Raw genomic sequence first — 21,947 nt, forward strand, 5'->3', positions numbered from 1 at the left:
CATACGCCCTTTTTGGCCAACCAAGCAAGCTTGCAAATGAAATCTGCACTACAATGAAGTCTCACTTCCCCCCGGTCAAAAGGGCCATCTGAAAAAAGTGTAAAATCCAGAAAGGCAGGACAGGCCATGGAGAACTGGGAGCCTTGTTATGCTGATGGGCCGGATGTAAATTGCCAACAGACACTTGGGAGAAGTGTATGGTGTTTCCTGAAACATCTAAAAAACAAAGCAACAGAGCCTAGGGCACTTCCACTTATGGTTCTATAGCTTAGGGAAATTAAAATCAAAAAGACACAGCCACCCCAAAGTTTGGGACGGCTGTGTTTACAAGAACCTCGTTTACACTACAAGTTCAACATCGCAAAAAGTGAAAAATGGATAAAGAAGTTGTGGTATTCACTTACAAAGCAATATCACTCAGCAATGAAATCTATGTCATCAGGCCCTTAGCAGCACAATGAGTGGATTCAGGTATGATGATTCTAACTGAAATAAGTCACACAGAAAAAGAAACATCATAAGATATCACTAATACACGGAATGTAAACTTGGCTACACAGGAACTGAATTACAGAACAGAAGAGGGTCTCAAATTTAGAAAACCAACTTATGCTTGCTTAAGGGGAAAGGTGAGTTGGGGTGCTGCATAAAACCAGAGATTGAAATGAGCACAGATAAAGTTCCTTAAGCCAAATATGGAATAGACAAGAGCTACTCCTTGCTCAACGAACTGGACTCAACACCCCATATTAAACGCCTAAGAATGTACCTGACTAGAAGTATCTTAAAACCTATGGATTGCTATGTCTCCGAAAGAGAATCAAGCATGTGTACAGGGGCATAAACGCAGCAGTGATAGGATTGGAGAGGTTCGGTGAGCAAATGCAGACCCTTTGAAGTCATATTGCATGGTACCCATTCCACGGGTTTCAACTACCCAGGTTTAAGGTATTCTTCCTTCAGCTAAAACATGCATGTGGAACCTAGAGTATGATCAACCATGTGATCGGGAGACGTGTTCAAATATGTCTCAGTTTTCGTACCCTGGTACTCGGGTGCAACCTTCCAGATGCTTTACTAACACTCTCCCGACTTGGAGAGTCAGTGCCTTTAACCTCCTGTTTGGCCCAGTTTGCAATTTCTGCGGAAGATGAACAGGAATAGCGAGAACCAATGAGAGACTAGCTGGAGGTGTCTGCACGGGCAAATTTAACTCTCATTTCCCACTACGAAGAGGAATTAACCAAAGGCTCAGCGTGCCGTGCCGGAACCAGATTAGGGCCTGAAGCCATCCTGCGGTGTTGCGGCCAGCTCACAAGAAAGCGAGTTGAAGGAAGGAGCTCAGGGGCACTGTAATTCACAAACCTGCAGAGTTATAAATGACAGCTATCGTCCAAAAATATACTGAAGTAAGGCTGACAAGAGGACTAGAAAGCGGGGCAGAATTGCAGGAAACCGATTTCAGGAGGTAGACTGGAATTGCACTGAAAGCATAGGAACAGAGGCAGAACGTCCACAATGATGCACTTGGCCAAAAAGGGCGTATGCGTTTTTTCCTGAATATATTCAGGAAAAAACGCATACGCCCTTTTTGGCCAACCAAGCAAGCTTGCAAAGGAAATCTGCACTACAATGAAGTCTCACTTCCCCCCGGTCAAAAGGGTCATCTGAAAAAAGTGTAAAATCCAGAAAGGCAGGACAGGCCATGGAGAACTGGGATCCCTGTTATGCTGATGGGCGGGATGTAAATTGCCAACAACCACTCGGGAGAAGTGTATGGTGTTTCCTGAAACATCTAAAAAACAAAGCAACACAACCTAGGGCACTTCCACTTATGGTCCTATAGCTTAGGGAAATTAAAATCAAAAAGACACAGCCACCCCAAAATTTGGGATGCCTCCGTTTACAAGAACCTCGTTTACCGTACAAGTGCAATATCACAGAAAGTGAAAAATGGATAAAGAACTTGTGGTACTTACGTACAATGCAGTATCACTCAGCAATGAAATCTATGTCATCAGGCCCGTAGCAGCACAATGAGTGGATTCAGGTACGATGATTCTAACTGAAATAAGTCACACAGAAAAAGAAACATCATAAGATATCACTAATACACGGAATGTAAACTTGGCTACACAGGAACTGCATTCCAAAACAGAACAGGGTCTCAAATTTAGAAAACCAACTTATGCTTGCTTAAGGGGAAAGGTGAGTTGGGGTGCTGCATAAAACCAGAGATTGAAATGAGCACAGATAAAGTTCCTTAAGCCAAATATGGAATAGACAAGAGCTACTCCTTGCTCAACGAAATGGACTCAACACCCCATATTAAATGCCTAAGAATGTACCTGACTAGTAAGTATCTTAAAACCTATGGATTGCTATGTCTCCAAAAGAGAATCAAGCGTGTGTACAGGGGCATAAACGCAGCAGTGATAGGATTGGAGAGGTTCGGTGAGCAAATGAAGACCCTTTGAAGTCATATTGCATGGTACCCATTACACGGGTCTCAACTCTCCAGGTTTAAGGTATTCTTCCTTCAGCTAAAACATTCATGTGGAACCCAGAGTATGATCAACCATGTGAACGGGAGACGTGTTCAAATATGTCTCAGTTTTCCTCCCCTGGTACTCGGGTGCAACATTCCAGACGCTTTACTAACACTCTCCCGACTTGGAGAGTCAGTGCCTTTAACCTCCTGTTTGGCCCAGTTTGCAATTTCTGCGGAAGATGAACAGGAATAGCGAGAACCAATGAGAGGCTAGCTGGAGGTGTCTGAACGGGCAAATTTAACTCTCATTTCCCACCAGGAAGAGGAATTAACCAAAGGCTCAGCATGCCGGGCCGGAAACAGATTAGGGCCTGAAGCCATCCTGCGGTGTTGCGGCCAGGTCACAAGAAAGCGAGTTGAAGAAAGGAGCTCAGGGGCACTGTAATTCACAAACCTGCAGAGTTATAAATGACAGCTATCGTCCAAAAATATACTGAAGTAAGGCTGCCAAGAGGACTTGAAAGCGGGGCAGAATTGCAGGAAACCGATTTCAGGAGGTAGACTGGAATTGCATTGAAAGCATAGGAAAAGAGGCAGAACGTCCACAATGATGCACTTGGCCAAAAAGGGCGTATGCGTTTTTTCCTGAATATATTCAGGAAAATACGCATACGCCCTTTTTGGCCAACCAAGCAAACTTGCAAAGGAAATCTGCACTACAATGAAGTCTCACTTCCCCCCGGTCAAAAGGGTCATCTGAAAAAAGTGTAAAATCCAGAAAGGCAGGACAGGCCATGGAGAACTGGGAGCCTTGTTATGCTGATGGGCGGGATGTAAATTGCCAACAGACACTCGGGAGAAGTGTATGGTGTTTCCTGAAACATCTAAAAAACAAAGCAACAGAGCCTAGGGCACTTCCACTTATGGTCCTATAGCTTAGGGAAATTAAAATCAAAAAGACACAGCCACCCCAAAGTTTGGAACGGCTCTGTTTACAAGAACCTCGTTTACAGTACAAGTTCAACATCGCAGAAAGTGAAAAATGGATAAAGAAGTTGTGGTAATCACTTACAACTCAATATCACTCAGCAATGAAATCTATGTCATCAGGCCCTTAGCAGCACAATGAGTGGATTCAGGTATGATGATTCTAACTGAAATAAGTCACACAGAAAAAGAAACATCATAAGATATCAGTAATACACGGAATGGAAACTTGGCTACACAGGAACTGAATTACAGAACAGAACAGGGTCTCAAATTTAGAAAACCAACTTATGCTTGCTTAAGGGGAAAGGTGAGTTGGGGTGCTGCATAAAACCAGAGATTGAAATGAGCACAGATAAAGTTCCTTAAGCCAAATATGGAATAGACAAGAGCTACTCCTTGCTCGACGAAATGGACTCAACACCGCATATTAAACGCCTAAGAAAGTACCTGACTAGTAAGTATCTTAAAACCTATGGATTGCTATGTCTCCGAAAGAGAATCAAGCATGTGTACAGGGGCATAAACGCAGCAGTGATAGGATTGGAGAGGTTCGGTGAGCAAATGAAGACCCTTTGAAGTCATATTGCATGGTACCCATTCCACGGGTTTCAACTACCCAGGTTTAAGGTATTCTTCCTTCAGCTAAAACATGCATGTGGAACCTAGAGTATGATCAACCATGTGATCGGGAGACGTGTTCAAATATGTCTCAGTTTTCGTACCCTGGTACTCGGGTGCAACATTCCAGACGCTTTACTAACACTCTCCCCACTTGGAGAGTCAGTCCCTTTAACCTCCTGTTTGGCCCTGTTTGCAATTTCTGCGGAAGATGAACAGGAATAGCGAGAACCAATGAGAGACTAGCTGGAGGTGTCTGGACGGGCAAATTTAACTCTCATTTCCCACCAGGAAGAGGAATTAACCAAAGGCTCAGCGTGCCGTGCCGGAACCAGATTAGGGCCTGAAGCCATCCTGCGGTGTTGCGGCCAGCTCAAAAGAAAGCGAGTTGAAGAAAGGAGCTCAGGGGCACGGTTATTCACAAACCTGCAGAGTTATAAATGACAGCTATCGTCCAAAAATATACTGAAGTAAGGCTGCCAAGAGGACTTGAAAGCGGGGCAGAATTGCAGGAAACCGATTTCAGGAGGTAGACTGGAATTGCATTGAAAGCATAGGAAAAGAGGCAGAACGTCCACAATGATGCACTTGGCCAAAAAGGGCGTATGCGTTTTTTCCTGAATATATTCAGGAAAAAACGCATACGCCCTTTTTGGCCAACCAAGCAAGCTTGCGAAGGAAATCTGCACTACAATGAAGTCTCACTTCCCCCCGGTCAAAAGGGCCATCTGAAAAAAGTGTAAAATCGAGAAAGGCAGGACAGGCCATGGAGAACTGGGAGCCTTGTTATGCTGATGGGCGGGATGTAAATTGCCAACAGACACTCGGGAGAAGTGTATGGTGTTTCCTGAAACATCTAAAAAACAAAGCAACAGAGCCTAGGGCACTTCCACTTACGGTCCTATAGCTTAGGGAAATTAAATTCAAAAAAAAACAGCCACCCCAACATTTGGCACGGCTCTGTTTACAAGAACCTCGTTTACAGTACAAGTTCAACATCGCAGAAAGTGAAAAATGGATAAAGAAGATGTGGTATTTACTTACAAAGCAATATCACTCAGCAATGAAATCTATGTCATCAGGCCCTTAGGAGCACAATGAGTGGATTCAGGTACGATGATTCTAACTGAAATAAGTAACACAGAAAAAGAAACATCATAAGATATCACTAATACACAGAATGTAAACTTGGTTACACAGGAACTGAATTACAAAACATAACAGGGTCTCAAATTTAGAAAACCAACTTATGCTTGCTTAAGGGGAAAGGTGAGTTGGGGTGCTGCATAAAACCAGAGATTGAAATGAGCACAGATAAAGTTCCTTAAGCCAAATATGGAATAGACAAGAGCTACTCCTTGCTCGACGAAATGGACTCAACACCGCATATTAAACGCCTAAGAATGTACCTGACTAGTAAGTATCTTAAAACCTATGGATTGCTATGTCTCCGAAAGAGAATCAAGCATGTGTACAGGGGCATAAATGCAGCAGCGATAGGATTGGAGAGGTTCGGTGAGCAAATGAAGACCCTTTGAAGTCATATTGCATGGTACCCATTCCACGGGTTTCAACTACCCAGGTTTAAGGTATTCTTCCTTCAGCTAAAACATGCATGTGGAACCTAGAGTATGATCAACCATGTGATCGGGAGACGTGTTCAAATATGTCTCAGTTTTCGTACCCTGGTACTCGGGTGCAACATTCCAGACGCTTTACTAACACTCTCACCACTTGGAGAGTCAGTCCCTTTAACCTCCTGTTTGGCCGAGTTTGCAATTTCTGCGGAAGATGAACAGGAATAGCGAGAACCAATGAGAGACTAGCTGGAGGTGTCTGGACGGGCAAATTTAACTCTAATTGCCCACCAGGAAGAGGAATTAACCAAAGGCTCAGTGTGCCGTGCCGGAACCAGATTAGGGCCTGAAGCCATCCTGCGGTGTTGCGGCCAGCTCAAAAGAAAGCGAGTTGAAGAAAGGAGCTCAGGGGCACTGTAATTCACAAACCTGCAGAGTTATAAATGACAGCTATCGTCCAAAAATATACTGAAGTAAGGCTGCCAAGAGGACTTGAAAGCGGGGCAGAATTGCAGGAAACCGATTTCAGGAGGTAGACTGGAATTGCATTGAAAGCATAGGAAAAGAGGCAGAACGTCCACAATGATGCACTTGGCCAAAAAGGGCGTATGCGTTTTTTCCTGAATATATTCAGGAAAAAACGCATACGCACTTTTTGGCCAACCAAGCAAGCTTGCAAAGGAAATCTGCACTACAATGAAGTCTCACTTCCACCCGGTCAAAAGGGCCATCTGAAAAAAGTGTAAAATCCATAACGGCACAACAGGCCATGGAGAACTGGGAGCATTCTTATGCTGATGGGCGGGATGTAAATTGCCAACAGACACTTGGGAGAAGTGTATGGTGTTTCCTGAAACATCTAAAAAACAAAGCAACAGAGCCTAGGGCACTTCCACTTACGGTCATATAGCTTAGGGAAATTAAATTCAAAAAGACACAGCCATCCCAAAGTTTGGGACGGCTCTGTTTACAAGAACCTCGTTTACAGTACAAGTTCAACATCGCAGAAAGTGAAAAATGGATAAATAAGTTGTGGTATTTACTTACAAAGCAATATCGCTCAGCAATGAAATCTATGTCATCAGGCCCTTAGCAGCACAATGAGTGGATTCAGGTACGATGATTCTAACTGAAATAAGTCACACAGAAAAAGAAACATCATAAGATATCAGTAATACACGGAATGTAAACTTGGCTACACAGGAACTGAATTCCAAAACAGAACAGGGTCTTAAATTTAGAAAACAAACTTATGCTTGCTTAAGGGGAAAGGTGAGTTGGGGTGCTGCATAAAACCAGAGATTGAAATGAGCACAGATAAAGTTCCTTAAGCCAAATATTGAATAGACAAGAGCTACTCCTTGCTCAACGAAATGGACTCAACACCCCATATTAAACACCTAAGAATGTACCTGACTAGTAAGTATCTTAAAACCTATGGATTGCTATGTCTCCAAAAGAGAATCAAGCGTGTGTACAGGGGCATAAACGCAGCAGTGATAGGATTGGAGAGGTTCGGTGAGCAAATGAAGACCCTTTGAAGTCATATTGCATGGTACCCATTCCACGGGTCTCAACACTCCAGGTTTAAGGTATTCTTCCTTCAGCTAAAACATGCATGTGGAACCTAGAGTATGATCAACCATGTGATCGGGAGACGTGTTCAAATATGTCTCAGTTTTCGTACCCTGGTACTCGGGTGCAACATTCCAGACGCTTTACTAACACTCTCCCCACTTGGAGAGTCAGCGCCTTTAACCTCCTGTTTGGCCCAGTTTGCAATTTTTGTGGAAGATGAACAGGAATAGCGAGAACCAATGAGAGACTAGCTGGAGGTGTCTGGACGGGCAAATTTAACTCTCATTTCCCACCAGGAAGAACAATTAACCAAAGGCTCAGCGTGCCGTGCCGGAACCAGATTAGGGCCTGAAGCCATCCTGCGGTGTTGCGGCCAGCTCAAAAGAAAGCGAGTTGAAGAAAGGAGCTCAGGGGAACTGTAATTCACAAACCTGCAGAGTTATAAATGACAGCTATCGTCCAAAAATATACTGAAGTAAGGCTGCCAAGAGGACTTGAAAGCGGGGCAGAATTGCAGGAAACCGATTTCAGGAGGTAGACTGGAATTGCATTGAAAGCATAGGAAAAGAGGCAGAGCGTCCACAATGATGCACTTAGCCAAAAAGTGCGTATGCGTTTTTTCCTGAATATATTCAGGAAAAAACGCATACGCCCTTTTTGGCCAACCAAGCAAGCTTGCAAAGGAAATCTGCACTACAATGAAGTCTCACTTCCCCCAGGTCAAAAGGGCCATCTGAAAAAAGTGTAAAATCATGAAAGGCAGGACAGGCCATGGAGAACTGGGAGCCTTGTTATGCTGATGGGTGGGCTGTAAATTGCCAACAGACATTCGGGAGAAGTGTATGGTGTTTTTGAAACATCTAAAAAACAAAGCAACAGAGCCTAGGGCACTTCCACTTATGGTCCTATAGCTTAGGGAAATTAAAATCAAAAAGACACAGCCACCCCAAAGTTTGGGACGCCTCTGTTTACAAGAACCTCGTTTACTGTACAAGTTCAATATCACAGAAAGTGAAAAATGGATAAAGAACTTGTGGTACATACGTACAATGCAGTATCTATCTGCAATGAAATCTATGTCATCAGGCCCGTAGCAGCATAATGAGTGGATTCAGGTACGATGATTCTAACTGAAATAAGTCACACAGAAAAAGAAACATCATAAGACATCACTAATACACGGAATGTAAACTTGGCTACACAGGAACTGTATTAGAGAACAGAACAGGGTCTCAAATTTAGAAAACCAACTTATGCTTGCTTAAGGGGAAAGGTGAGTTGTGGTGCTGCATAAAACCAGAGATTGAAATGAGCACAGATAAAGTTCCTTATGCCAAATATGGAATAGACAAGAGCTACTCCTTGCTCAACGAAATGGACTCAACACCCCATATTAAACGCCTAAGAATGTACCTGACTAGTAAGTATCTTAAAACCTATGGATTGCTATGTCTCCAAAAGAGAATCAAGCGTGTGTACACGGGCATAAACGCAGCAGTGATAGGATTGGAGAGGTTCGGTGAGCAAATGAAGACCCTTTGAAGTCATATTGCACGGTACCCATTCCACGGGTCTCAACTCTCCAGGTTTAAGGTATTCTTCCTTCAGCTAAAACATGCATGTGGAACCCAGAGTATGATCAACCGTGTGAACGGGAGACGTGTTCAAATATGTCTCACTTTTCCTCCCCTTGTACTCGGGTGCAACATTCCAGACGCTTTACTAACACTCTTCCCTCTTGGAAAGTCAGCGTCTTTAACCTCCAGTTTGGCCCAGATTGCAATTTCTGCGGAAGATGAACAGGAATAGGGAGAACCAATGAGAGACTAGCTGGAGGTGTCTGGACGGGCAAATTTAACTCTCATTTCCCACCAGGAAGAGGAAATAACCAAAGGCTCAGCGTGCCGTGCCGGAACCAGATTAGGGCCTGAAGCCATCCTGCGGTGTTGCGGCCAGCTCACAAGAAAGCGAGTTGAAGAAAGGAGCTCAGGGGCACTGTAATTCACAAACCTGCAGAGTTATAAATGACAGCTATCGTCCAAAAATATACTGAAGTAAGGCTGCCAAGAGGACTTGAAAGCGGGGCAGAATTGCAGGAAACCGATTTCAGGAGGTAGACTGGAATTGCATTGAAAGCATAGGAAAAGAGGCAGAGCGTCCACAATGATGCACTTGGCCAAAAAGGGCGTATGCGTTTTTTCCTGAATATATTCAGGAAAAAACGCATACGCCCTTTTTGGCCAACCAAGCAAGCTTGCAAAGGAAATCTGCACTACAATGAAGTCTCACTTCCCCCCGGTCAAAAGGGCCATCTCAAAAAAGTGTAAAATCCAGAAAAGCAGGAGAGGCCATGGAGAACTGGGAGCCTTGTTATGCTGATGGGCGGGATGGAAATTGCCAACAGACACTCGGGAGAAGTGTATGGTGTTTCCTGAAACATCTAAAAAACAAAGCAACAGAGCCTAGGGCACTTCCACTTATGGTCCTATAGCTTAGGGAAATTAAAATCAAAAAGACACAGCGTCCCCAAAGCTTGGGACGCCTCTGTTTACAAGAACGTCGTTTACAGTACAAGTTCAACATCGCAGAAAGTGAAAAATGGATAAAGAACTTGTGGTATTTGCTTACAAAACAATATCACTCAGCAATGAAATCTATGTCATCAGGCCCGTAGCAGCATAATGAGTGGATTCAGGTACGATGATTCTAACTGAAATAAGTCACACAGAAAAAGAAACATCATAAGATATCAGTAATACACGGAATGTAAACTTGGCTTCACAGGAACTGAATTCCAAAACAGAACAGGGTCTCAAATTTAGAAAACCAACTTATGCTTGCTTAAGGGGAAAGGTGAGTTGGGGTGCTGCATAAAACCAGAGATTGAAATGAGCACAGATAAAGTTCCTTAAGCCAAATATGGAATAGACAAGAGCTACTCCTTGCTCAACGAAATGGACTCAACACCCCATATTAAACGCCTAAGAATGTACCTGACTAGTAAGTATCTTAAAACCTATGGATTGCTATGTCTCCAAAAGAGAATCAAGCGTGTGTACAGGGGCATAAACGCAGCAGTGATAGGATTGGAGAGGTTCGGTGAGCAAATGAAGACCCTTTGAAGTCATATTGCATGGTACCCATTCCACGGGTCTCAACACTCCAGGTTTAAGGTATTCTTCCTTCAGCTAAAACATGCATGTGGAACCTAGAGTATGATCAACCATGTGATCGGGAGACGTGTTCAAATATGTCTCAGTTTTCGTACCCTGGTACTCGGGTGCAACATTCCAGACGCTTTACTAACACTCTCCCCACTTGGAGAGTCAGCGCCTTTAACCTCCTGTTTGGCCCAGTTTGCAATTTCTGCGGAAGATGAACAGGAATAGTGAGAACCAATGAGAGACTAGCTGGAGGTGTCTGGATGGGCAAATTTAACTCTCATTTCCCACCAGGAAGAGCAATTAACCAAAGGCTCAGCGTGCCGTGCCGGAACCAGATTAGGGCCTGAAGCCATCCTGCGTTGTTGCGGCCAGCTCAAAAGAAAGCGAGTTGAAGAAAGGAGCTCAGGGGCACTGTAATTCCCAAACCTGCAGAGTTATAAATGACAGCTATCGTCCAAAAATATACTGAAGTAAGGCTGCCAAGAGGACTTGAAAGCGGGGCAGAATTGCAGGAAACCGATTTCAGGAGGTAGACTGGAATTGCATTGAAAGCATAGGAAAAGAGGCAGAACGTCCACAATGATGCACTTGGCCAAAAAGGGCGTATGCCTTTTTTCCTCAGGAAAAAACGCATACGCACTTTTTGGCCAACCAAGCAAGCTTGCAAAGGAAATCGGCACTAAAATGAAGTCTCACTTCCCCCCGGTCAAAAGGGCCATCTGAAAAAAGTGTAAAATAATGAAAGGCAGGACAGGCCATGGAGAACTGGGAGCCTTGTTATGCTGATGGGCGGGATTTAAATTGCCAACAGACACTCGGGAGAAGTGTATGGTGTTTCCTGAAACATCTAAGAAACAAAGCAACAGAGCCTAGGGCACTTCCACTTATGGTCCTATAGCTTAGGGAAATTAAAATCAAAAAGACACAGCCACCCCAAAGTTTGGAACGGCTCTGTTTACAAGAACCTCATTTACAGAACAAGTTCAACATCGCAGAAAGTGAAAAATGGATAAAGAAGTTGTGGTATTTACTTACAAAGCAATATCACTCAGCAATGAAATCTATGTCATCAGGCCCTTAGCAGCACAATGAGTGGATTCAGGTATGATGATTCTAATTGAAATAAGTCACAGAGAAAAAGAAACATCATAAGATATCAGTAATACACGGAATGTAAACTTGGCTACACAGGAACTGAATTAGAGAACAGAACAGGGTCTCAAATTTAGAAAAGCAACTTATGCTTGCTTAAGGGTAAAGGTGAGTTGGGGTGCTGCATAAAACCAGAGATTGAAATAAGCACAGATAAAGTTCTTTAAGCCAAATATGGAATAGAAAAGAGCTACTCCTTGCTCAACGAAATGGACTCAACACCGCACATTAAACGCCTAAGAATGTACCTGACTAGTAAGTATCTTAAAACCTATGGATTGCTATGTCTCCAAAAGAGAATCAAGCGTGTGTACAGGGGCATAAACGCAGCAGTGATAGGATTGGAGAGGTTCGGTGAGCAAATGAAGACCCTTTGAAGTCATATTGCATGGTACCCATTCCACGGGTCTCAACACTCCAGGTTTAAGGTATTCTTCCTTCAGCTAAAACATGCATGTGGAACCTAGAGTATGATCAACCATGTCATCGGGAGACGTGTTCAAATATATCTCAGTTTTCGTACCCTTGTACTCGGGTGCAACATTCCAGACGCTTTACTAACACTCTCCCCACTTGGAGAGTCAGCGCCTTTAACCTCCTGTTTGGCCCAGTTTGCAATTTTTGCGGAAGATGAACAGGAATAGCGAGAACCAATGAGAGACTAGCTGGAGGTGTCTGGACGGGCAAATTTAACTCTCATTTCCCAACAGGAATAAAAATTAACCAAAGGCTCAGCGTGCCGTGCCGGAACCAGATTAGGGCCTGAAGCCATCCTGCGGTGTTGCGGCCAGCTCAAAAGAAAGCGAGTTGAAGAAAGGAGCTCAGGGGAAGTGTAATTCACAAACCTGCAGAGTAATAAATGACAGCTATCGTCCAAAAATATACTGAAGTAAGGCTGCCAAGAGGACTTGAAAGCGGGGCAGAATTGCAGGAAACCGATTTCAGGAGGTAGACTGGAATTGCATTGAAAGCATAGGAAAAGAGGCAGAGCGTCCACAATGATGCACTTGGCCAAAAAGTGCGTATGCGTTTTTTCCTGAATATATTCAGGAAAAAACGCATACGCCCTTTTTGGCCAACCAAGCAAGCTTGCAAAGGAAATCTGCACTACAATGAAGTCTCACTTCCCCCCGGTCAAAAGGGCCATCTGAAAAAAGTGTAAAATCCAGAAAGGCAGGACAGGCCATGGAGAACTGGGAGCCTTGTTATGCTGATGGGCGGGATGTAAATTGCCAACAGACACTCGGGAGAAGTGTATGGTGTTTCCTGAAACATCTAAAAAACAAAGCAACAGAGCCTAGGGCACTTCCACTTATGGTCCTATAGCTTAGGGAAATTAAAATCAAAAAGACACAGCGTCCCCAAAGCTTGGGACACCTCTGTTTACAAGAACCTCGTTTACAGTACAAGTTCAACATCGCAGAAAGTGAAAAATGGATAAAGAACTTGTGGTATTTGCTTACAAAGCAATATCACTCAGCAATGAAATCTATGTCATCATGCCCGTAGCAGCATAATGAGTGGATTCAGGTACGATGATTCTAACTGAAATAAGTCACACAGAAAAAGAAACATCATAAGATATCAGTAATACACGGAATGTAAACTTGGCTACACAGGAACTGAATTCCAAAACAGAACAGAGTCTCAAATTTAGAAAACCAACTTATGCTTGCTTAAGGGGAAAGGTGAGTTGGGGTGCTGCATAAAACCAGAGATTGAAATGAGCACAGATAAAGTTCCTTAAGCCAAATATGGAATAGACAAGAGCTACTCCTTGCTCAACGAAATGGACTCAACACGCCATATTAAACGCCTAAGAATGTACCTGACTAGTAAGTATCTTAAAACCTATGGATTGCTATGTCTCCAAAAGAGAATCAAGCGTGTGTACAGGGGCATAAACGCAGCAGTGATAGGATTGGAGAGGTTCGGTGAGCAAATGAAGACCCTTTGAAGTCATATTGCATGGTACCCATTCCACGGGTCTCAACACTCCAGGTTTAAGGTATTCTTCCTTCAGCTAAAACATGCATGTGGAACCTAGAGTATGATCAACCATGTGATCGGGAGACGTGTTCAAATATGTCTCAGTTTTCGTACCCTGGTACTCGGGTGCAACATTCCAGACGCTTTACTAACACTCTCCCCACTTGTAGAGTCAGCGCCTTTAACCTCCTGTTTGGCCCAGTTTGCAATTTCTGCGGAAGATGAACAGGAATAGGGAGAACCAATGAGAGACTAGCTGGAGGTGTCTGGACGGGCAAATTTAACTCTCAATTCCCACCAGGAAGAGCAATTAACCAAAGGCTCAGCGTGCCGTGCCGGAACCAGATTAGGGCCTGAAGCCATCCTGCGGTGTTGCAGCCAGCTCAAAAGAAAGGGAGTTGAAGAAAGGAGCTCAGGGGCACTGTAATTCACAAACCTGCAGAGTTATAAATGACAGCTATCGTCCAAAAATAGACTGAAGTAAGGCTGCCAAGAGGACTTGAAAGCGGGGCAGAATTGCAGGAAACCGATTTCAGGAGGTAGACTGGAATTGCATTGAAAGCATAGGAAAAGAGGCAGAACGTCCACAATGATGCACTTGGCCAAAAAGGGCGTATGCCTTTTTTCCTCAGGAAAAAACGCATACGCCCTTTTTGGCCAACCAAGCAAGCTTGCAAAGGAAATCGGCACTAAAATGAAGTCTCACTTCCCCCCGGTCAAAAGGGCCATCTGAAAAAAGTGTAAAATAATGAAAGGCAGGACAGGCCATGGAGAACTGGGAGCCTTGTTATGCTGATGGGCGGGATGTAAATTGCCAACAGACACTCGGGAGAAGTGTATGGTGTTTCCTGAAACATCTAAGAAACAAAGCATCAGAGCCTAGGGCACTTCCACTTATGGTCCTATAGCTTAGGGAAATTAAAATCAAAAAGACACAGCCACCCCAAAGTTTGGGACGCCTCTGTTTACAAGAACCTCGTTTACTGTACAAATTCAATATCACAGAAAGTGAAAAATGGATAAAGAACTTGTGGTACATACGTACAATGCAGTATCACTCAGCAATGAAATCTATGTCATCAGGCCCGTAGAAGCTTAATGAGTGGATTCAGGTACGATGATTCTAACTGAAATAAGTCACACAGAAAAAGAAACATCATAAGATGTCACTAATACACGGAATTAAACTTGGCTACACAGTAACTGAATTACAGAACAGAACAGGGTCTCAAATTTAGAAAACCAACTTATGCTTGCTTAAGGGGAAAGGTGAGTTGGGGTGCTGCATAAAACCAGAGATTGAAATGAGCACAGATAAAGTTCCTTAAGCCAAATATGGAATAGACAAGAGCTACTCCTTGCTCAACGAAATGGACTCAACACCGCATATTAAACGCCTAAGAATGTACCTGACTAGTAAGTATCTTAAAACCTATGGATTGCTATGTCTCCGAAAGAGAATCAAGCATGTGTACAGGGGCATAAACGCAGCAGTGATAGGATTGGAGAGGTTCGCTGAGCAAATGAAGACCCATTGAAGTCATATTGCATGGTACCCATTCCACGGGTTTCAACTACCCAGGTTTAAGGTATTCTTCCTTCAGCTAAAACATGCATGTGGAACCTAGATTATGATCAACCATGTGATCGGGAGACGTGTTCAAATATGTCTCAGTTTTCCTCCCCTGGTACTTCGGTGCAACATTCCAGACGCTTTACTAACACTCTCCCCACTTGGAGAGTCAGTCCCTTTAACCTCCTGTTTGGCCCAGTTTGCAATTTCTGCGGAAGATGAACAGGAATAGGGAGAACCAATGAGAGACTAGCTGGAGGTGTCTGGACGGGCAAATTTAACTCACATTTCCCACCAGGAAGAGCAAATAACCAAAGGCTCAGCGTGCCGTGCCGGAACCAGATTAGGGCCTGAAGCCATCCTGCGGTGTTGAGGTCAGCTCAAAAGAAAGCGAGTTGAAGAAAGGAGCTCAGGGGCACTGTAATTCACAAACCTGCAGAGTTATAAATGACAGCTATCGTCCAAAAATATACTGAAGGAAGGCTGCCAAGAGGACTTGAAAGCGGGGCAGAATTGCAGGAAACCGATTTCAGGAGGTAGACTGGAATTGCATTGAAAGCATAGGAAAAGAGGCAGAAAGTCCACAATGATGCACTTGGCCAAAAAGGGCGTATGCGTTTTTTCCTGAATATATTCCAGAAAAAAACGCATACGCCCTTTTTGGCCAACCAAGCAAGTTTGCAAAGGAAATCTGCACTACAATGAAGTCTCACTTCCCCCCGGTCAAAAGAGCCATCTGAAAAAAGTGTAAAATCCAGAAAGGCAGGACAGGCCATGGAGAACTGGGAGCCTTGTTATGCTGATGGGTGGGATGAAAATTGCCAACACACACACAGGAGAAGTGTATGGTGTTTCCTGAAACATCTAAAAAACAAAGCAACAGAGCCTAGGGCACTTCCACTTATGGTCCTATAGCTTAGGGAAATTAAAATCAAAAAGACACAGCCACCCCAAAGTTTGGAACGGCTCTGTTTACAAGAACCTCATTTACAGAACAAGTTCAACATCGCAGAAAGTGAAAAACGGATAAAGAGGTTGTGGTATTTACTTACAAAGCAATATCACTCAGCAATGAAATCTATGTCATCAGGCCCTTAGCAGCACAATGAGTGGATTCAGGTATGATGATTCTAATTGAAATAAGTCACAGAGAAAAAGAAACATCATAAGTTATCAGTAATACACGGAATGTAAACTTGGCTACACAGGAACTGAATTACAGAACAGAACAGGGTCTCAAATTTAGAAAACCAACTTATGCTTGCTTAAGGGGAAAGGTGAGTTGGGGTGCTGCATAAAACCAGAGATTGAAATGAGCACAGATAAAGTTCCTTAAGCCAAATATGGAATAGACAAGAGCTACTCCTTGCTCAACGAAATGGACTCAACACGCCATATTAAACGCCTAAGAATGTACCTGACTAGTAAGTATCTTAAAACCTATGGATTGCTATGTCTCCAAAAGAGAATCAAGCGTGTGTACAGGGACATAAACGCAGCAGTGATAGGATTGGAGAGGTTCGGTGAGCAAATGAAGATCCTTTGAAGTCATATTGCATGGTACCCATTACACGGGTCTCAACTCTCCAGTTTTAAGGTATTCTTCCTTCAGCTAAAACATGCATGTGGAACCCAAGGTATGATCAACTGTGTGAACGGGAGACGTGTTCAAATATGTCTCAGTTTTCCTCCCCTGGTACTCGGGTGCAACATTTCAGACGATTTACTAACACTCTCCACACTTGGAGAGTCAGCGCCTTTAACCTCCTGTTTGGCCCAGTTTGCAATTTCTGCGGAAGATGAACAGGAATAGCGAGAACCAATGAGAGACTAGCTGGAGGTGTCTGGACGGGCAAATTTAACTCTCATTTCCCACCAGGAAGAGCAATGAACCAAAGGCTCAGCGTGCCGTGCCGGAACCAGATTAGGGCCTGAAGCCATCCTGCGGTGTTGCGGCCAGCTCACAAGAAAGCGAGTTGAAGAAAGGAGCTCAGGGGAACTGTAATTCACAAACCTGCAGAGTTATAAATGACAGCTATCGTCCAAAAATATACTGAAGTAAGGCTGCCAAGAGGACTTGAAAGCGGGGCAGAATTGCAGGAAACCGATTTCAGGAGGTAGACTGGAATTGCATTGAAAGCATAGGAAAAGAGGCAGAACGTCCACAATGATGCACTTGGTCAAAAAGGGCGTATGCGTTTTTTCCTGAATATATTCAGGAAAAAACGCATACGCCCTTTTTGGCCAACCAAGCAAGCTTGCAAAGGAAATCTGCACTACAATGAAGTCTCACTTCCCCCCGGTGAAAAGGGCCATCTGAAAAAAGTGTAAAATCCAGAAAGGCAGGACAGGCCATGGAGAACTGGGAGCCTTGTTATGCTAATGGGCGGGATGGAAATTGCCAACAGACACTCGGGAGAAGTGTATGGTGTTTCCTGAAACATCTAAAAAACAAAGCAACAGAGCCTAGGGCACTTCCACTTATGGTCCTATAGCTTAGGGAAATTAAAATCAAAAAGACACAGCCACCCCAAAGTTTGGAACGCCTCTGTTTACAAGAACCTCGTTTACAGTACAAGTTCAACATCGCAGAAAGTGAAAAATGGATAAAGAAGTTGTGGTATTTACTTACAAAGCAATATCACTCAGCCATGAACTCTATGTCATCAGGCCCTTAGCAGCACAATGAGTGGATTCAGGTATGATGATTCTAACTGAAATAAGTCACACAGAAAAAGAATCATCATAAGATATCAGTAATACACGGAATGTAAACCTGGCTACAGAGGAACTGAATTACAGAACAGAACAGGGTCTCAAATTTAGAAAACCAACTTATGCTTGCTTAAGGGGAAAGGTGAGTTGGGGTGCTGCATAAAACCAGAGATTGAAATGAGCACAGATAAAGTTCCTTAAGCCAAATATGGAATAGACAAGAGCTACTCCTTGCTCAATGAAATGGACTCAACACCGCATATTAAACGCCTAAGAATGTACCTGACTAGTAAGTATCTTAAAACCTATGGATTGCTATGTCTCCGAAAGAGAATCAAGCATGTGTACAGGGACATAAACGCAGCAGTGATAGGATTGGAGAGGTTCGGTGAGCAAATGAAGACCCTTTGAAGTCATATTGCATGGTACCCATTCCACGGGTTTCAACTACCCAGGTTTAAGGTATTCTTCCTTCAGCTAAAACATGCATGTGGAACCTAGAGTATGATCAACCATGTGATCAGGAGACGTGTTCAAATATGTCTCAGTTTTCGTACCCTGGTACTCGGGTGCAACATTCCAGACGCTTTACTAACACTCTCCCGACTTGGAGAGTCAGTCCCTTTAACCTCCTGTTTGGCCCAGTTTGCAATTTCTGCGGAAGATGAACAGGAATAGCGAGAAACAATGAGAGACTAGCTGGAGGTGTCTGGACGTGTAAATTTAACTCTCATTTCCCACCAGGAAGAGGAATTAACCAAAGGCTCAGCGTGCCGTGCCGGGATCAGATTAGGGCCTGAAGCCATCCTGCGGTGTTGCGGCCAGGTCACAAGAAAGCGAGTTGAAGAAAGGAGCTCAGGGGCACTGTAATTCACAAACCTGCAGAGTTATAAATGACAGCTATCGTCCAAAAATATACTGAAGTAAGGCTGCCAAGAGGACTTGAAAGCGGGGCAGAATTGCAGGAAACCGATTTCAGGAGGTAGACTGGAATTGCATTGAAAGCATAGGAAAAGAGGCAGAACGTCCACAATGATGCACTTGGCCAAAAAGGGCGTATGCGTTTTTTCCTGAATATATTCAGGAAAAAACGCATACGCCCTTTTTGGCCAACCAAGCAAACTTGCAAAGGAAATCTGCACTACAATGAAGTCTCACTTCCCCCCGGTCAAAAGGGCCATCTGAAAAAAGTGTAAAATCCAGAAAGGCAGGACAGGCCATGGAGAACTGGGAGCCTTGTTATGCTGATGGGCGGGATGTAAATTGCCAACAGACACTCAGGAGAAGTGTATGGTGTTTCCTGAAACATCTAAAAAACAAAGCAACAGAGCCTAGGGCACTTCCACTTATGGTCCTATAGCTTAGGGAAATTAAAATCAAAAAGACACAGCCACCCCAAAGTTTGGGACGCCTCTGTTTACAAGAACCTCGTTTACCGTACAAGTTCAATATCACAGAAAGTGAAAAATGGATAAAGAACTTGTGGTACTTACGTACAATGCAGTATCACTCAGCAATGAAATCTATGTCATCAGGCCCTTAGCAGCACAATGAATGGATTCAGGTATGATGATTCTAACTGAAATAAGTCACACAGAAAAAGAAACATCATAAGATATCACTAATACACGGAATGTAAACTTGGCTACACAGGAACTGAATTACAGAACAGAACAGGGTCTCTAATTTAGAAAACCAACTTATGCTTGCTTAAGGGTAAAGGTGAGTTGGGGTGCTGCATAAAACCAGAGATTGAAATGAGCACAGATAAAGTTCCTTAAGCCAAATATGGAATAGACAAGAGCTACTTCTTGCTCAACGAAATGCACTCAACACCCCATATTAAACGCCTAAGAATGTACCTGACTAGTAAGTATCTTAAAACCTATGGATTGCTATGTCTCCAAAAGAGAATCAAACGTGTGTACAGGGGCATAAACGCAGCAGTGTTAGGATTGGAGAGGTTCGGTGAGCAAATGAAGACCCTTTGAAGTCATATTGCATGGTACCCATTCCACGGGTTTCAACTACCTAGGTTTAAGGTATTCTTCCTTCAGCTAAAACATGCATGTGGAACCTAGAGTATGATCAACCATGTGATCGGGAGACGTGTTCAAATATGTCTCAGTTTTCCTCCCCTGGTACTTCGGTGCAACATTCCAGACGCTTTACTAACACTCTCCCCACTTGGAGAGTCAGCGCCTTTAACCTCCTGTTTGGCCCAGTTTGCAATTTCTGCGGAAGATGAACAGGAATAGGGAGAACCAATGAGAGACTAGCTGGAGGTGTCTGGACGGGCAAATTTAACTCACATTTCCCACCAGGAAGAGCAAATAACCAAAGGCTCAGCGTGCCGTGCCGGAACCAGATTAGGGCCTGAAGCCATCCTGCGGTGTTGAGGTCAGCTCAAAAGAAAGCGAGTTGAGGAAAGGAGTTCAGGGGCACTGTAATTCACAAACCTGCAGAGTTATAAATGACAGCTATCGTCCAAAAATATACTGAAGTAAGTCTGCCAAGAGGACTTGAAAGCGGGGCAGAATTGCAGGAAACCGATTTCAGGAGGTAGACTGGAATTGCATTGAAAGCATAGGAAAAGAGGCAGAAAGTCCACAATTATGCACTTGGCCAAAAAGGGCGTATGCGTTTTTTCCTGAATATATTCCAGAAAAAAACGCATACGCCCTTTTTGGCCAACCAAGCAGGTTTGCAAAGGAAATCTGCACTACAATGAAGTCTCACTTCCCCCCGGTCAAAAGAGCCATCTGAAAAAAGTGTAAAATCCAGAAAGGCAGGACAGGCCATGGAGAACTGGGAGCCTTGTTATGCTGATGGGCAGGATGTAAATTGCCAACACACACACAGGAGAAGTATATGGTGTTTCCTGAAACATCTAAAAAACAAAGCAACAGAGCCTAGGGCACTTCCACTTATGGTCCTATAGCTTAGGGAAATTAAAATCAAAAAGACACAGCCACCCCAAAGTTTGGAACGGCTCTGTTTACAAGAACCTCGTTTACAGAACAAGTTCAACATCGCAGAAAGTGAAAAATTGATAAAGAAGTTGTGGTATTTACTTACAAAGCAATATCACTCAGCAATGAAATCTATGTCATCAGGCCCTTAGCAGCACAATGAGTGGATTCAGGTATGATGATTCTAATTGAAATAAGTCACAGAGAAAAAGAAACATCATAAGATATCAGTAATACACGGAATGTAAACTTGGCTACACAGGAACTGAATTACAGAACAGAACAGGGTCTCAAATTTAGAAAACCAACTTATGCTTGCTTAAGGGGAAAGGTGAGTTGGGGTGCTGCATAAAACCAGAGATTGAAATGAGCACAGATAAAGTTCTTTAAGCCAAATATGGAATAGAAAAGAGCTACTCCTTGCTCAACAAAATGGACTCAACACCGCATATTAAACGCCTAAGAATGTACCTGACTAGTAAGTATCTTAAAACCTATGGATTGCTATGTCTCCAAAAGAGAATCAAGCGTGTGTACAGGGGCATAAATGCAGCAGTGATAGGATTGGAGAGGTTCGGTGAGCAAATGAAGACCCTTTGAAGTCATATTGCATGGTACCCATTCCACGGGTCTCAACTCTCCAGGTTTAAGGTATTCTTCCTTCAGCTAAAACATGCATGTGGAATCCAGAGTATGATCAACCATGTGATCGGGAGACGTGTTCAAATATGTCTCAGTTTTCCTCCCCTGGTACTCGGGTGCAACATTCCAGACGCTTTACTAATACTCTCCCCACTTGGAGAGTCAGCGCCTTTAACCTCCTGTTTGGCCCAGTTTGCAATTTCTGTGGAAGATGAACTGGAATAGCGAGAACCAATGAGAGATTGGCTGGAGGTGTCTGGACGGGCAAATTTAACTCTCATTTCCCAACAGGAAGAGGAATTAACCAAAGGCTCAGCGTGCCGTGCTGGAACCAGATTAGGGCCTGAAGCCATCCTGCGGTGTTGCGGCTAGCTCACAAGAAAGCGAGTTGAAGAAAGGAGCTCAGGGGCACTGTAATTCACAAACCTGCAGAGTTATAAATGACAGCTATCGTCCAAAAATAGACTGAAGTAAGGCTGCCAAGAG

General features: G+C 43.7%; 1 long non-coding RNA gene across 6 annotated transcripts in view; it reads right to left on the minus strand.

The window, feature by feature from the left end:
* LOC307181498 overlaps window positions 1-21,947 on the minus strand; it is a 1,015,396-nt gene that overhangs the window by 717,907 nt on the left and 275,542 nt on the right. For 5 of the 6 annotated variants that reach the window (XR_013826915.1, XR_013826916.1, XR_013826918.1 and 2 more), the window contains exon 1: window positions 8,299-8,353. The exons of the other annotated variant lie outside the window; for it this stretch is intronic. This is a non-coding gene — a long non-coding RNA (uncharacterized lncRNA). Of the gene's footprint in view, window positions 1-8,298; window positions 8,354-21,947 lie in introns of those variants that run through there. 6 annotated transcript variants of the gene reach the window in all.

This window comes from Stenella coeruleoalba (genome assembly GCF_951394435.1).
Source record: "Stenella coeruleoalba genome assembly, contig: scaffold_31, whole genome shotgun sequence".
Lineage (NCBI taxonomy): Eukaryota > Metazoa > Chordata > Mammalia > Artiodactyla > Delphinidae > Stenella > Stenella coeruleoalba.